Source organism: Dreissena polymorpha, chromosome 1 (genome assembly GCF_020536995.1).
Source record: "Dreissena polymorpha isolate Duluth1 chromosome 1, UMN_Dpol_1.0, whole genome shotgun sequence".
Classification (NCBI taxonomy): domain Eukaryota; kingdom Metazoa; phylum Mollusca; class Bivalvia; order Myida; family Dreissenidae; genus Dreissena; species Dreissena polymorpha.
In genome coordinates, this window is record NC_068355.1 from 195,578,776 (window position 1) to 195,595,656 (window position 16,881).

At 34.0% G+C, this 16,881-nt stretch overlaps 2 protein-coding genes across 3 annotated transcripts in view; one reads left to right on the forward strand and one right to left on the reverse strand.

The window, feature by feature from the left end:
* Window positions 1-16,881, reverse strand: part of LOC127864457 (cadherin-6-like) — a 210,689-nt gene that overhangs the window by 95,994 nt on the left and 97,814 nt on the right. The gene's annotated exons all lie outside the window — the stretch shown is intronic.
* The window catches only part of LOC127865546 (uncharacterized), a 37,969-nt gene that overhangs the window by 8,828 nt on the left and 12,260 nt on the right, over window positions 1-16,881 (forward strand). Inside the window, exon 2 of the mRNA XM_052405389.1 lies at window positions 13,622-13,684. The gene's annotated coding sequence lies outside the window, so the exon portion shown is untranslated. The remainder of the gene's footprint in view (window positions 1-13,621; window positions 13,685-16,881) is intronic.

The following is a 16,881-nucleotide window of genomic DNA, read 5'->3' on the forward strand; positions in this document are numbered from 1 at the left end:
ATATTGCTTTCATACTTGGAACACTCACAAACTATCATAAGGGTACAGTAAAAGGACAAGTTGCATAACTCTGGTTGTCATTGTTACGGAATTATGGCCCTTTTTTGACTTAGTAACTTTTAATATATGGTTAAATTTTGTGTTTCGATCCACTCGAAGTATCAAGGCTATTGCTTTCAAACTTCAAATACTTACATGCTATCATGAGGTTACTGTACCTGGCAACTTGAATTTTACTTTGACCTTTGAATGACCTTGACTCTCAAGGTCAAATTATTAAATTTTGCTAAAATTGCCATAACTTCTTTATTTATGATTAGATTTGATTGATACTTTGATGAAACTACTCTTACCTGACATACCACAATAGACTTCACCCAAACCATCCCCCGTGCCTCCCCCCCCTCCCCCCTCCCCCCCCCCCCATATTTTTTTTTTTTTTTTTTTTTAAGATCATCTCACAAATGACCACCACACCCTCACACTATACCCCCACCCCACCCCCCCCACCCCACCCCCCCCCCCAATTTTTTTTTGATTTTTTTTTTTTTTTTTTTTTTTTAAGATCATCTCACAAATTATCACCACACCCTCACACTTACCCCCCCCCCCCCATTTTTTTTAAAACGGTTATGTTTGAAATACCGTCCCCCCCCCCCCCCCCCCCCCCCCCCCCGATTTTTTTTTTTTTTTTTTTTTCGCTTTTTTGGAAGATAATGTAATAAATGTCCACAACCCCACACTAAGGATGCCAAATTGAGGAACAATATTCCGGTTGCGGTCTGAAATATGTTTTGTATGCTGTTTCTTTTATTTGTTTGTTATTTGTTTTGACATTTCTCTTGATAAATTTTAATGTGTTAGTAGCTTTAGATGTTATGTTATTTATATGCGTTTTCCAGTTGAGATCATTGCTTATAGTTAGTCCGAGATATTTTGCTTTTTCTGTTGTTTTAAGTTCTATATTATGAAGTTTATAAGGGAAATTGATTATCTTTTTCTTTTTAGTTATTCTTATTACTTCACACTTATCAGGATTAAATTCCATGGACCAGTTATCTTCCCATTTTTCTAGTTTGTGTAGGTCATTTTGGAGTGTGTAACAATCATTTTCTTTATTAATCAGGGCTCGTCCGTGAGGGCGACGTGGGCGACATCTTCGCCCGGCACATAATAATGTCGCCCTTAAATTACATGAAGGAGAAGTTGACTTCGCCTTCTTTTTTTACATCAACGTTTTTCTCTCTCAACTTTTTCTTCTAAAAATTCTCTATTTTCACATATCATAAAGTCACCGATGACGCTTGTTATGTTATCACTTTATTATCGCAGCAAAAGATCGACTGCTGTGAAAGCTTATCCAGGCAACTAGCATACATGGGCATCCACTCCAAACAATAACGGTTTAGATCAAAAGATCATAGCGAGTGTCATTTCGCCGACAGTTTGGATAGTTCTCTGTTCTGCAAGCCCAATTAGTACACGCCTTGCAGGAGGAGTTAAGCGGTACATTTACATCGATAGTTACCAATGAGAACGCGCGCATTGTACATACATATGCAGTAGTTTACCTGAGCGATGAAATGACGTCGTTATAGACATGTATTTACGCTCAAAAAAGTTTACACGCGCAACACATTCCCAACAGTAAATATGAATACGATTTATTCTAGTATGTTCTACTGTTTACTTGTTTCGTGTTTCAAAACTCTTAAACACTAATTATCCAGTCGATGTTCAATTTATTTTGTAAGACATTAATTCAGTACTATATAAACAAAAACTTACAACCCACCCGTGCAAACTGTAGTGCTAATTTCCATAATTTTATCTACCGTATCCATACGTAAACGACTTTATTTTATATACCGCAACCTCTTTGCGCGTGCTGTAAGTTGTCTTATGATTACGTGATAATTGATTGACCATTCGTTAATTACATGTTTTTGGCAGTCAGAAAAATTATTAAAGAAAAACAAAATTGATCAAAGGTCTGTTAATTACGTAGATCCACTACTGTAAAAGTCCAGCGAGTTTTGACAGTTTGTAAATCCACCGCTAATTATGAAAAACACCCATCTTATATAAACTGGAATCACAGTTCATTTTTATACTAACAAGTCCTAATACTACACAATAGACATTGAGAAAACACATTTCCTCGATTAGATATAAATTATCAGAGTAGAATAAAATTGCTACGTCATGACTCATGACCTTCGACATTGCACATGGCAGATGAATTGTAACATTCAACCCGCGTTCAATTCAAAGCTGGCGATTCAAATTACAAGTAATGGTGATTCAATAATGGAGAAAGCATTAACTGGATTAAACAAACATGTACGTGTAATAAGGTTTGTTAAACCAATAACAACAAGGACAATTTGGATTATTAAATGAAACAGGTAAGGCATTCTCAAGAGTACATATTTCGGATATGTATACAATTCGGATAAACAGTAATAGATATACTATATGTCCCATGCATTAAGATTGTGTTTTGTTAAGACTCGTTTTTACCACAATTTGGTGATTTCATGACGCGAAGAATTCCCAATGGCATTGGTACCGGACCTGTTCCCAATTGGGTGAAAAAAATCACTGACTAATTATCATGTATCGATACATTATGATGTAAATAGGGTTTGGATTGTCATTGCATTATTAAAGTACTGTTTATTTTTATGATGCACATGGAAATCACAAGTTTTATTTGTATGAATTGATTTTTGTGACTTAATATGACTTTTGTAAGGATTTATTGAATTTGAAAATAGTATTTGTTTGTCATTGATGATGATACTAAGGCTTGGTGTAATGAGGGGTATAAAACAAGCAAAGATTTTATTAAACACCGAACAGAAATCACTTCTCCTTCTAGTAGCCTCACTTCTCCCTAATTTCAGCTCAGGGAGAAGTCACTTCTCCCTCAAGTTTGAACCTAGGCTGAGCCCTGATTAATGGTGAGGTAGACCACCGTATCAGCGGCAAAGAGCCGTGCCCTACTTTTTAAGGAGTCTGAATAGACGAGTTAACGCGTGACGTCACACGCACCTGCAAAGTTTAGACTCCGCCCACTGGTTGGCAAAAAGAGGTGGAATTCATATAAGCGCATATAGAGAAGGTTGACATAATCATCGTTTTTATTGATAATCATGAACTGTATCAAATATAATGTTACTATTTATGTCTGAATAAAACATACATTGTTAGCATGCGTGGAAATTCATTTTTGGAACGATTATATTGTTGTTATTATTTGTTATAACTAAAATCGAGCTCTGGAGTGGAACACTATCTACGAGCTCTGTATCATTGGTTACCACAAAAATCTCTACTAAACGCATCTTCACGTCCATTTAAGATACAATATTTCAGGAATAGAAATTCTTTTAGAATAAATTAAATTTAATGAAAGAACACAAATAAGGATGAAAACATACAACAAATAGATCGCTTTTTGTTCGCAACATATAGTAACTGATTTTAACCTTAATATATCTGTACAAACTTACATTGTTACACAACAAATAAATTCATAAATCTAATTGTTTAATTTAATGGTGCACACCAAATTTGACACTTTTGTTAGCATTTCTAACCGTGTTCAATTGCACCGTTGTTTGTCACAAGCATATTATCTCGTTATGATCGGAGACTGCCCAGACAATTACACAGAAAACATGCCGGTGTCAATAACATAGGGACCTGCATAGACCACATGTTGCGGACTTTATGATACCTTCATGTCATCTCTTGGCATATTGAGTAGTCATATTGAGCAAGCCAAATATTTAAGCGAAAATACGTAGCATTTGCTTTAATAAATAATTTAACATATTAAAAAAAGGAGATATTTGTCCGAAACGGATTAACGGGAACATGCAGTCGTCCAAATTCGCACTAGTCCGACAGCAAAAAACTAGTTTTTTTAAATTCGGGCTTGTAGGAAATCCAATATTACAAGCCCGACGTGCTTGTACAATTCATTTAACAAAACGAGTTCGAATTTCATTTTCAATATTTGTAAACAAAGTTTTGAGCCGCTTAAATCAACAGCTGCTTATGTTTTAACACACTGCGCGCACGTGCTGGGCAATCAGCCGATAATTGGATTACTGCGCATAAAGCGCATGGTTTTGTGGTTCCCGGATTATTATTATGTATAATAAATCTTTTGCGTTTCGTTCGGGACACAGAGAGTAATGGCCGAACAGTTGTCATTGAAGTACGTCGTTGAGGAATGCGAATCTGAGGTAAGTGTGATTGACGCATTTGTCAACTGGCTTTTTGTAGAATAACCTGGCACCAAATTGCTTATATATTTTCTGGTGGTTCAGGTTTGCTCTCTCTTTCACATGGATATATGGGATACATTTCTGCTAATTTTTTACCTAAACTTAATGTATATATTTATAATTGTGATTTGATTGAAATCCGTGTGTGAAATTAATTTCTTCTTATTTCAGGATCCGAAAGAGGCTGGCTCAAATGACGAGGAAGCTAACTTGGATGGTGATGAAATTAATAAGAGATTTGTATTGTATTCTAAAGATTGAATAAATGAATGCTTTTTTGGATGTTTTATGTTATGTTTATCTGCATTTTTAACAAAAATGTTTGGGCTAGTAAAATCTGACTCGGGCTAGTTCAAATTCCCATATTACTAGCCCCACTTGCTTGTAGATTTACATCTAAATTTCAATGACTGAACATGTGTATCTATATGTTAGCCAGTTTAATCATAATAATACAGTGCTTTATAACTTTAAATTTCAAATATTGTGCAATATTACTGCTACACAATTGATGTATTTAACACGGGTACCGGCAAATGTCAACTAGGCAATTTAGTGTAAAGATTGTACGTCCTTGCAGTGCACGTAACACCATCATGAAACCAAGCAATCTCAATGGATAAACAATATTTGCGTAAAATAAATTAAATAAATATATATATATATATCATAAAATGCTAGATTGTTACATGCATCACTCCTTATTACTTGTTAAGAGATTTCAATATACATGCAAAGACAGTTCAATTTGCACAAGATGCAGGTTTTATTTCCATTTGTATATTAAAATTTATTAATATTGTTATTCAATGGAAACGAAACGGAAATTCATTCTATGGAAAAGAAAATAAACACAACATTTAACGATTGTAATGTATTCCGTTTTTATGGCTTTGTTTTATAATTGATTAAATGCGCCTCTTATAATACACTTTCGATCGCTGATGAACAATTACAATATCCACACCGTTTATAGTTATAATCAAATTAATATATGTTTTATAAGTTTTTGAAATATCATTTTTATGTCCCCCACTATAGTAGTGGGGGACATATTGTTTTTGCCCTGTCTGTTGGTCTGTCTGTCTGTCTGTCTGTTTGCGCCAACTTTAACATTTTGCAATAACTTTTGCTATATTGAAGATAGCAACTTCATATTTGGCATGCATGTGTATCTCATGAAGCTGCACATTTTGAGTGGTGAAAGGTCAAGGTCAAGGTCATCCTTCAAGGTCAGAGGTCAAATATATGTGGCCAAAATCACTCATTTTATGAATACTTTTGCAATATTGAAGATAGCAACTTGATATTTGGCATGCATGTGCATCTCATGGAGCTGCTCATTTTGAGTGGTGAAAGGTCAAGGTCATCCTTCAAGGTCAGAGGTCAGATATATGTGGCACAAATCGCTTATTTTATGAATACTTTTGCAATATTGAAGATAGCAACTTGATATTTGGCATGCATGTGTATCTCATGGAGCTGCACATTTTGAGTGGTGAAAGGTCAAGGTCAAGGTCATCCTTCACAAGGTTAAGGTTATCTTACAATGTCAAACATCATATAGGGGGACATTGGTGTTTCACAAACACATCTTGTTTAAAGTCTTACTTTACAAAAGAATATGGCTAATTTATTGTTTTGTTGTGTGGTATTGTCAGTATTTAGTCTTTCGACCACGTTTACTCTCATGCTAATAAGTAATTTGTATTTTATAAAGAGGAAATTATATATATGAATATACATTTATTGGTACAAACTATGATATATTTGCACTATTGTTTAAGAGTTGTAGTGTTTATTTCGGATTTTTTATTGTTTAATTGACTAAACAAAAGCCCTTTATACATGTTATAGGTGACTGTAACTAGTGTTTCTGCCAACCAGTCAGTGCGCATGCGCGGAAAATCCCAAATGTAAACAATAACAATTAACTCGTCTATTAATAAAAATCTTCCAACAAAACGTCTTCTTAAAAAAAGGATAGTTCGACTATGTATGTATAGATATTGACAAGGTAAATCACTCGCTACTTTCTAAAGCAACGGAAGTGCGTCATTAATAATTAAATCGCTGTCATCCCGCTCCCTTATTGATATGCGGGCGCAGGCCGGGAACCTCGCTCTTTATACATAATAACAGCCACTTAACACTAGTGCTGCAACAATACGCCAAAAACCGTATTGCAATGTATTGTAAGTTCAAAAACCCGTATTGCAATATATCGCAATATATTGCTAACTTGTACCAAAATTATAACTTGCCAATTACCCAATAATCCCATAAATTCCAATTTTAAAGCAAATTCTGGTAAATATTTACTATAAATGTGCTCAAGAATAATAAGAAACACAAACATTTGCAAATTTTCTTAAGTATCAAATACATTTTTGCAATTGTTACTATTTAAAGATGTGATGAAATAACGTCCAACCGGGGCGTTTTTCCCACTGAACACGCGTAATTCAGCTGACGTGATGTTCCCGTTTTTATACTACACAAAATACATCCATACTTTCCATGCGACGTTCTACATGTCTGTATAATTTTCGCGTGCTTTTTATTGAGACAAAGGATAAAGCACTTTTTATTTGACGCTATAATTTTTTATTGTCGCGTTAGCATTCAAATTTGGAAGCGTGTTTCCAAAATTCGGATTACAAATAATGCTCAAATCAGAATCGAACGAAACATTTACAGCTGTGCGCAATTAATTCAACGATAATCTGTTTAAAAGCATCAAATGAATGCTCCCATGTAACAACGCTACTCCGTATAATACACTTTTTAGAATGCTTTTTTTACGTAAAAAATAATTTACACTGCTTTGTTTTGTTTACCTTTTTATCATTATTTTGGATGGCTTTTCTGGACGAAATGTGAATGAATTTTTGTAAAATTTTCGTACCGGTATGATGAAAATCATATCGCAATACAATATGCGGATTGCGTATTGCGATATATACCGATATACCGGTATATTGTTGCAGCCCTACTTAACACTGTGGGCGCCAGATTTGATTTTTGATGTGCTGATTTTTTTCTGGAAATCTCCATGGCAAACGAATTGGTAAGGAATGATTCATGTGTGTGCAATTTACAATATCTTTTGTTGATTGCCCCATTAATTGTGAGAAACAATAGTTACAAGGATTTATCACATATCCTATGGATGTTTCTGTTGAAACTGAAAGTAAATAGAGAAAGAGCGAGGTTCCCGGCCTGCGCGCGCATTTCAATAAGCGAGCGGGGTGACAGCGATTTAATAACGCATAATGACACACTTCCGTTGCTTTAGAAAATGACAAGTGATTTACCTTGTCAATATCTATGTACCAGGGTTGGCATATTGACCGGTCAATTGAGTATTGACCAGGCCGGTGGTCAATACCAGGTTAAAACAGGTCAATACTGGTCGATTTAAAATTTTAGCATTTAAACATCACAAAGGAAGACTTTAAGCTACATGTATTCTATATTAAATCAATAATTATTCTGTAATTGATAAACTTTGTTTAGTTATTAAAGGGATCTTTTCACGCTTTGGTAAATTGACAAAATTGAAAAAAGTTGTTTCAGATTCGCAAATTTTCGTTTTAGTTATGATATTTGTGAGGAAACAGTAATACTGAACATTTACCATGGTCTAATATAGCCATTATATTCATCTTTTGACGATTTTAAAACCTAAAAATTACAAAGCGTTGCAACGCGAAACGATTGAATAATTTGGAGAGTTCTGTTTTTGTCGTTAAATTTTGTGAAACTACGAAGATTGCTTATATAAGGTATAAAATATATCAAGTTTGTGTAATCGGCGGAATAGCTCAGTAGGCTAAAGCGTTTTTACTTCAGGACTCTGGCAGGACTCCAGGGGTCACTGGTTCGAAACCTGGTCCGGGCAATGTTCTTTTCCTTTTTTTAATTTTATTCTTGATTTTTTACTGGAGCTTTTACGATCCAATGTTTACATTTATCGATATAAAGCATTTAATGAATAAGTTAAAAAATGCCAAAATCTGTGAAAAGGCCCCTTTAATTGTAAAAAAAAATCTTAAAAGTTGTGAAAAAATAACTTACTTATTATTATGGAAACGGCCTCAAATACATAAGGTTTATAAAGACAATATCTTTATCTCAGTGTATCACATCTGTAACTAAAGTATTATTACTATTGTAGTTACCATAGTATTTCACTGATCTACATTGTATTGACGTATCTATTTGATAAGCAGATGGACAAACAGAACTCATGTGTTTTCTAGTGTCATAAATCTGGCCCCTAAGCCTAAATTGGTAATAAAATGCATGCTGTGTTATTTCTCTGAGTTTGACAATGAAGCAAATCTGCCCTTAGGCTACAGTACACTCCACGCGTTTTCCTAAAAAAACGCGCTAACGCCGCGTTTTTTTTCCTGCTAGCGAGTGTAAACGCAGAGTTTGTTAGCGAGGTAAAACGCAGCGTTCCGCCGAGTTCGCTATACCCGCGGCGTGTATTACTTTTGCCTAGTCGGTAAATGCAGACAATTTCCGTTCTTATCAGCGACCGCTGCGCAACACCCCGTTAGCAGTGTGCTACTGGGCATGCCAAAAAAATGAAAAACATTGTCATTAAAAATTGTTTAAATACTGTGGCTTATAAAAATAGAGATAATTGTATAAACAATTCATATATGTTTTTATTCACAGGTACGTCGATAATATGAATGAATATGAATGCTTCCAATTAGTGCTGCAACAATACGCCAAAAAGCGTATTGCGATATATTGTCAGCTCAAAAACCCGTATTGCAATATATCGCAATATATTGCTTACTTGTACCAAAATTATGACTGGCCAATTACCCGATAATCCCGTATATTCCAGTTTTAAAGCAAATTCTGGTAAATGTTTACTATAAAAATGCTCAAGAATAACACAAAACACAAACATTCACCAATTTTCTTACATATCAAATACATTTTGGCATTTGTTACTATTTAAAGATGTGATGAAATAACTTCCAATCGGGCGTTTTTTTTTCCCACTGAACACGCGTAAATCGCCTGACGTGATGTTCCGGTTTTATACAACACAAATACACGCACACTTTGCACGCGACGTTCTACATGTCTGTATAATTTTTGCGCGCTTTCGCTTTTTATTGAGAAAAAGAATAAAGCACTTTTTTTATTGTCGCGTTAGCATTACATTTCGGAAGCATGTTTCCGAAATTCGGATTACAAATTTAATAATGCTCATTTCAGAATCAAAAGAAACATTTAGTTGTGCGTAATTAATTCAACGATAATTCGTTTAAAAGCATAGAATGAATGCTCCCATGTAACAACGCTACTCTGTATAATAGACTTTTTAGAATGCCATTTTTACGTAACAATTTATTTTTACAAAATACCGCTTTGTTTTGTTTACCTTGATATCATTATTTTGGATGGCTTTTCTGAACGAAATGTAGACGCATGTTTGTAAAATTTTCGTACCGGTATGACGAAAATCGTATCGCAATACAATATGCGGATTGCGTATTGTGATATATACCGATATACCGGTATATTGTTGCAGCACTACTTCCAATATACTGTCATCATATATATTTCCCGACAAAAGCGCGCGAAAATATGATGCAATGTACAAGTTAAAGGTTTATGCGTGTAAAGCGTGTGTGTATTGATTTTTTGATACAAACTTTGTAGTGCAGAGAACACTGAATTCTGTTGATTTCGGTTAACAGTTTCTTTGGTATTTTTTAACACAATTATATCTCGAATAATTTATATTTCCTCCAAATTAATTTCAATTCACATATCTTTATCGTTACGGTATTTTAGTATAGTAATTATTGAAACAGTTATTGTATTGTATACTGATTAAAGAGAACATCTGGACGGAACTGGATAAAGTGTTTGGCGTTATGTGTTGTTTAAACAAAATGGATTAACATGTGTAAATGTCACTCTGCCGATTTGGTCCATAATTACTGGTAAACATTGTTTTGAATGTCGACGCAACTAGAATACAACTGTGAATATTTAAGGCAACATCAACTCAATAGTTACCACCTTCTTTTAACAATCAATGGAATAACCTACCTACAAAGATAAAATAAATGCATTAGTGAGCAGAGAATTGACTTTGTTCCGACAATTAAAACCATTCGGGTTTTTTTATGCATTGTTGAACGTGTTACTAGAGTAAGTTATGCGTTCAGACAGGAAGCGGCTTTCCTTTGATAACGTCAGACTGTCAATTCACACATATTTCCGAGACTTTTAATAGGGTCCTCGGTCATTTGTTTACATGTTCAGTATAGAAAAACCACCTGCGTACATGAAAACTTTGAATTAAATTATCAAAATAAAAACAATGTTGCAAACTGTGATTATATTAATTGGTAAGTATGAGTTTTAAGACGACGATTTGTTTGTCATAAATCAACGAGTTTTCTATACAACTACGTCTACAACCACGTGGGGAACGATCTATCTTGGTTGTTATTTAATGGTATATTATATATACATATAAATAAATATATATATATATATATATATATACTTGTAATAAATGTAATTTTATGTGAAAATCAGGAAGTCAAACAAAGTTAAATTGATCGTAATCTCGTTACACACGGAGTTTCGTCGCGTTGCCAACGCCAAGGGCCTCCGCGTCGGCTTATCAATTTTGCCGATCGTTCAAAGCGGTGTCCAAAATCATGCAAACGCCGCGTATCGCGAAATTTCCTTAATCTCCGCGGCGTTACTGCACGCGGCGTATGGAGGGAAATTGGGGATACGCGTGGAGTGTACTGTATTTCATATCACTCAAACAAAAGGAGATATAACTTGCTTTTAATTTAATAGTAACATCTAACTTGTCTCTTTTCTGTATTAAGAAGTTTTTTTCTCCTTTCATATTTATAAGTTCAATTGGTCTTCAAATGAATAAGCAATCAAAGTTCTTGATTGTGCCAAAAAATATGTTTTTACAATTGTAGGTGTACTCAAGACTCTTCAATTATTTAGTTATTTTAATAATTATTTTTTTTTTTTATATTGATGGAAAATAAAATATTGTTTCACTATTTTGTTTTAAAAGAATTCAAAGAAATCTAGGCAAGAATACATGACAGGTAAGGGTCGTGTCAAAAAGGTGCCATTTAAAGCCCTATTATCAGTTTTTGGTGCCCCAACCTATTTAAATCTCAAAAACATTGAATATACTTTTGATAGTGCACATCAATATTGTCATATTGTCATTCTTGTTGAATCAAGCACAGTATTATCTGAACATTCGTTAAAAAAAAAAATTAAAGTTCAATCGACCAGAAAAATCCAATTGGCCAACTGCAACTATGACTAATTTGCAAAATTTTGAGAGATTGGCCAACAAATTGCATGAACATCATTCATAAAATAGTGGGCATTAATAGCTAAAGACATTATTGGCAACATGTCTGTTTAATTTGTATTATCAATCTTGTTTAATTAAGCTTGGGATATTAATCAAAATTGGGGGTAAAGTTCAATCAACCAGTATTGACCAGTAATGACCACTTCAAGAGTATTGAACGGGGCGGTTTTAACCGGTAAAAACCACTAGTTAAAACCTGGGGCGGTCGATTGGTGCCAACCCAGCTAAGTACATAGTCGAACTATCTTTTTTTTTAAGAAGACGTTTTGTCAGAAGATTTTTATTAATTTAGTATATGTATGTATTCAGTGTTTTTTTTCACTTATATGGGAATGGTGGCGGGGCCCGTCCAAAGGGGAAAAACGCGTCGTTTTTTAGGAAAAGGGGAAAATTACAAATTCAGTCTTTTTTATGTAATGATATTTATCATATGAATACACATGTATGTATGAATGCAATATTCACAGCTGAATGTCTCTGTCCTTTTTCTTAAATACATATCAATGATTGTTTCAACATTAGTTTCAGACAGTTCAGCCGTCATGCACAGTCTCAGTTTTCCTAGCCATTTTCAGTCTAATTGGAATTTTTTTAATCGATAAAATGGCAAATTTGAGCATTTTTAACCAGGTTTTCCGAAGGAAAAAACTGGTTATTAGATTGGCGAATGCGGGCGGGCTGGCTGGCTGGCGGGCTGGCGGAATAAGCTTGTCCGGGCCATAACTATGTCATTCATTGTCAGATTTTAAAATCATTTGGCACATTTGTTCACCATCATTGGACGGTGTGTCGCGCGAAATAATTACGTCGATATCTCCAAGGTCAAGGTCACACTTTGAGTTTAAAGGTCAAAAATGGCCATAAATGAGCTTGTCCGAGCCATAACTATGTCGTTCATAGTCAGATTTTAAAATCATTTGGCACATTTGTTCACCATCATTGGACGGTGTGTCGCGCGAAATAATTACGTCTATATCTCCAAGGTCAAGGTCACACTTTGAGTTCAAAGGTCAAAAATGGCCATAAATGAGCTTGTCCTGGCCATAACTATGTCATTCATTGTGAGATTTTAAAATCATTTGGCACATTTGTTCACCATCATGGGACGGTGTGTCCCACGAAAGAATCACGTCAATATCTCCAATGTCAAGGTCGCCACGACTAAAAATAGATTTAAAAAAAAAAAACTTACAAAGGGGGTTAATTTTTTTTGGTCATTTCAAAAGTTCAGTGTGAGTTTTCTCCCTTTATCAGATTTTTTTTTCACAATGAAAACCTGGTTTTGTGACAATTTTGTCCCTTGTTTATCAATAAAATGGAGCAAATTGGAATGTTTTTATCAACAAATGTCGACACAATATAGATACATCAGGCCTTTCCCTGGCCATTTTGGGAAAAAATGAGATTCTATCATTCATGTGAAAAGTGACCACTGATTTGGGAAAAACTAATTTAACTCTTTATGATAATTCAAAATCATTATAATATTATATTTATATACTTTGTAAGTTGTTTATGAAAAAAAAAATGAGATATATGTATCATAAGACAGTTCTTTCTGAAAAAAAAATATTTTTTTTTTTTTTTTTTTTTAAACTTCTGGAGGAGATTTTTTCTACAAAATAGGGGGAAAATATATACTTTTTTTTTAGGGGAATGGGGCCGAATATCGGCCCCGAAATTGCCATAAAAAAACACTGGCATTATATTAAACAACGGGTAGCTAAACAATAAATAAATTTAAAAAAAACAAACATTGTCATTGACATCCAGCGCCTATGGTTTGAAAATTTTTAATGTTCAAATCACGTGATTTCGCGAATGGCAGCAAATTAATAAATTCACGTTTAGAAAGCAACTTATACACTCAGTTGAAACACCATAATATCTGTTTGCATGCTCGAATTTACAGCACCGGCAGGTTAAAAGAGGAGAGACTGAAGTGAAAGAGACAGGGACTCGATTCCATAAATTGGTAAGAATTGTAGACATTGTATCAATGTGTTGAATGATATATTTTTATGCCCCCCTTCGAAGAAGAGGGGGTATATTGCTTTGCACATGTCGGTCGGTCTGTCGGTCGGTCCGTCCACCAGGAGGTTTCCGGATGATAACTCAAGAACGCTTGGGCCTAGGATCATGAAACTTGATAGGTAGATTGATCATGACTTACAGATGACCCCTATAGATTTTCAGGTCACTAAGTCAAAGGTCAAGGTCACAGTGACAAAAAACATATTCACACAATGGCTGTCACTACAACGGAGAGCCCATATAGGGGGCATGCATGTTTTACAAACAGCCCTTGTTCTGATAGCGTTTGCTGTTGTGCGACATGGTGGAATAAGAACAGTTTGCGGTAGATGTCGTAAAGCGAAAGTCGTGATAGTTAACTACATACTGTTTGCGGTAAAGGAGTAAAGGCTAAAAGAAAGTAAACACGCGGATGTGGCAGTTCAGGAAAATTATAGTAAATAAATAAAATTCGTAACGAAAGACGTATTTAAATGAGGTAGTGATTAAAATTGAATAACACTTCCGAGAGGGGAATTTTTCCAATATTTGGGGGAAAAATATATACTCTAGAGATGGGGGAATGGGGCCGAATAACGCCGAATATTTCATAAAAAAACCCACTGCCTAGGGTCATGAAACTTCATAGATACATTGATCATGACTCTTAACCCATTCAGCCCTAGTGTCGTATATATGCGTCCAAATAATCTACAGTGGAGTTCCTAGCGTCGTATATATGCGTCCAATAATCTACAGTGTGAATTCCTAGCGTCGTAAATATACGACAACTTAGATGTAGCTTTGAATGCCTAATGACTTAAAAATACTTCTGTTACATACAGCTATTTATTTGCAGTAAGTTTTTCAACCTAAGAAAATTCTTGTAACAAATACTTTCTTAATTTGGAAAATGATTTTGTTTTATCATTTCTGGTCAAAACCCTGTGCAAAAAAAGATAAAAATAAATAAATTAAGTCATGGTAACTCGTGTTGTTTTTTTTATAGTTATTTGTATTCTATTTTTGTATTTTATTTTATTCTACATTTTAATAAATTTTAATATAAGCATATTAAGGTGTTTTCATTTTTTTTTTCCATAAAATTACTTGCAATTGAAACATGACTGTGCTTATTGATGTTTGTTTTTATTATTAGCAATATCTTATTATTGTTTATATGTCATTTAATTATTAATTTTGTTTTATTTTAAAATAATTTTAAAGAAAGATTGTATTTATTCATTATAACAGTTTCTATTTGTAAAAAGTGTATTCATAGATAATAATGGTATTGGATAAATTATTTGGATATAATTCAATGTTTTTTTATTTGATAAGTTATGCAAGATTTCGAATAAAACATCTGTCACATAAACCGTCAACAAAGTAACAATTTTTAAAAACACTATATTGACCTTATCGCAACATCCGGGCACTTGCGTCTGTTAGAGTTACATGCCCCTTGACGACGGTGAAAACAAAAGCGCTGTCGCCATTTTATTTGCATTGAAATATTTAACACTGCTCGCAATTTTCTTAAGTTAAGGCACATCTTCGCGACCATTTTTTAGAATAAAAATACCCAGAAATAGAAATTCTTTCATAATAAATTTAATTTAATGAACGAACACAAATAAGGATGAAAACAAACAACCAATAAATTTTAAATATATGCAACATATACTATAGTAGCTGATTTGAACCTCTATATTTGTTACCTTATTACCTTGTTACGTATTAAATAAATTCTCATGATAAATGTTATTGTTTTTATTGAATTCACACCAATTTCGACACTTTTTGTTTCCGCATGTTAGGTATTTGAATGCCCCTTTCTTCATCACAAACCGATTATCTCGTTATGATCGGATACTGTCCAGACAAAGAAAACACGGTGTCATAAAGCCAGCTGAGGACCTATACTTGGGGCTCTGCATAAACCACATGTGGTCATTAAACACACTTTATGATAACTCTATGTCATCTCTTGTCATACTGAGCAGTCATTTAAGCCAAATTTTTGATGCCGAAATAATTGAATATACAGTTGCTTTATAAAACACGTTGACATCTTAAATAAACATTCAATTAAATTAAATGCAATATTTTTCATTTGATTGTTTGCTTCAGTCTTATAATCGTGTAAGCTTTTGTATTCTGGTGTTTAATTGCCCCTTTGTTTTGCATAATTCGATTATCTCGTTTTGATCAAATATTGTCCAAATTTAACTGACAAAAAGGTGTCATAAACCACACTGGGTGGTCCAGACAGTGTCATTTAACACGATAGATGCCACCATGTCTCCTCTTTCTGGTAGTATTAAGCAGTCATTTGGATGAATAATTAACGCCGATGTACTTAACAGTTGCTTAAATTAGATATGTGACATATGGTCAAATAAAAAGTCATGTCCAATTTAGATTATCAGAAATTTACACCGTAAAGATACTAGCCCGATTAATTTATTAAAGTATTTAATAATTATAAAATTTACGTAAAAAAACAAGTAACGTTTATAGCGTGTATCAGTTAATTAAAAAGACGTCATTCCGTATTAAGATTTAATGTTACGACAATAAACGATCGACATCATAAAAAGAAATTACGTTTGACAGCAACGGGGGTAAATAATGTTTGAAAAACAATTATTTATACAGATATATGTGTGTTAATTTTAATATTTGTCACTCATACTCATTACAATGAACACAACTAAGGCTTTCAGTAAGTCATGTACCAGATGTCCCTACGTATTTTACAGCTTCACATTAGCATGATAAATTGACATAGTAGAAATATAATTTTAATGTTCGAAGATGAATGAACCCTGAATAGAACGACAATACTCATTACATCAACATCTACAAGGATACTCCCATTATTACAGAATAAACGAATTTACCCGGTGTCTCAGTGAGAAAGTTAATCATGAATGTCGTCGTACTCGATCATCGGCCACTTGGTCGCGTCATTTTTCCAACATCCAGCTTGCAATTTGTACCGACATTCATTAAGTCCAATTAGTTTTATTTTCTGATCATATCGGGCTTTCGAAGTGCAATCTAACCCTTCATAATAGTCAAAAGGCATTTTAAACACCAATTACAGGACATTTAATTACCTATCGACTTCCCAATAGGAATGCAATTGACGAA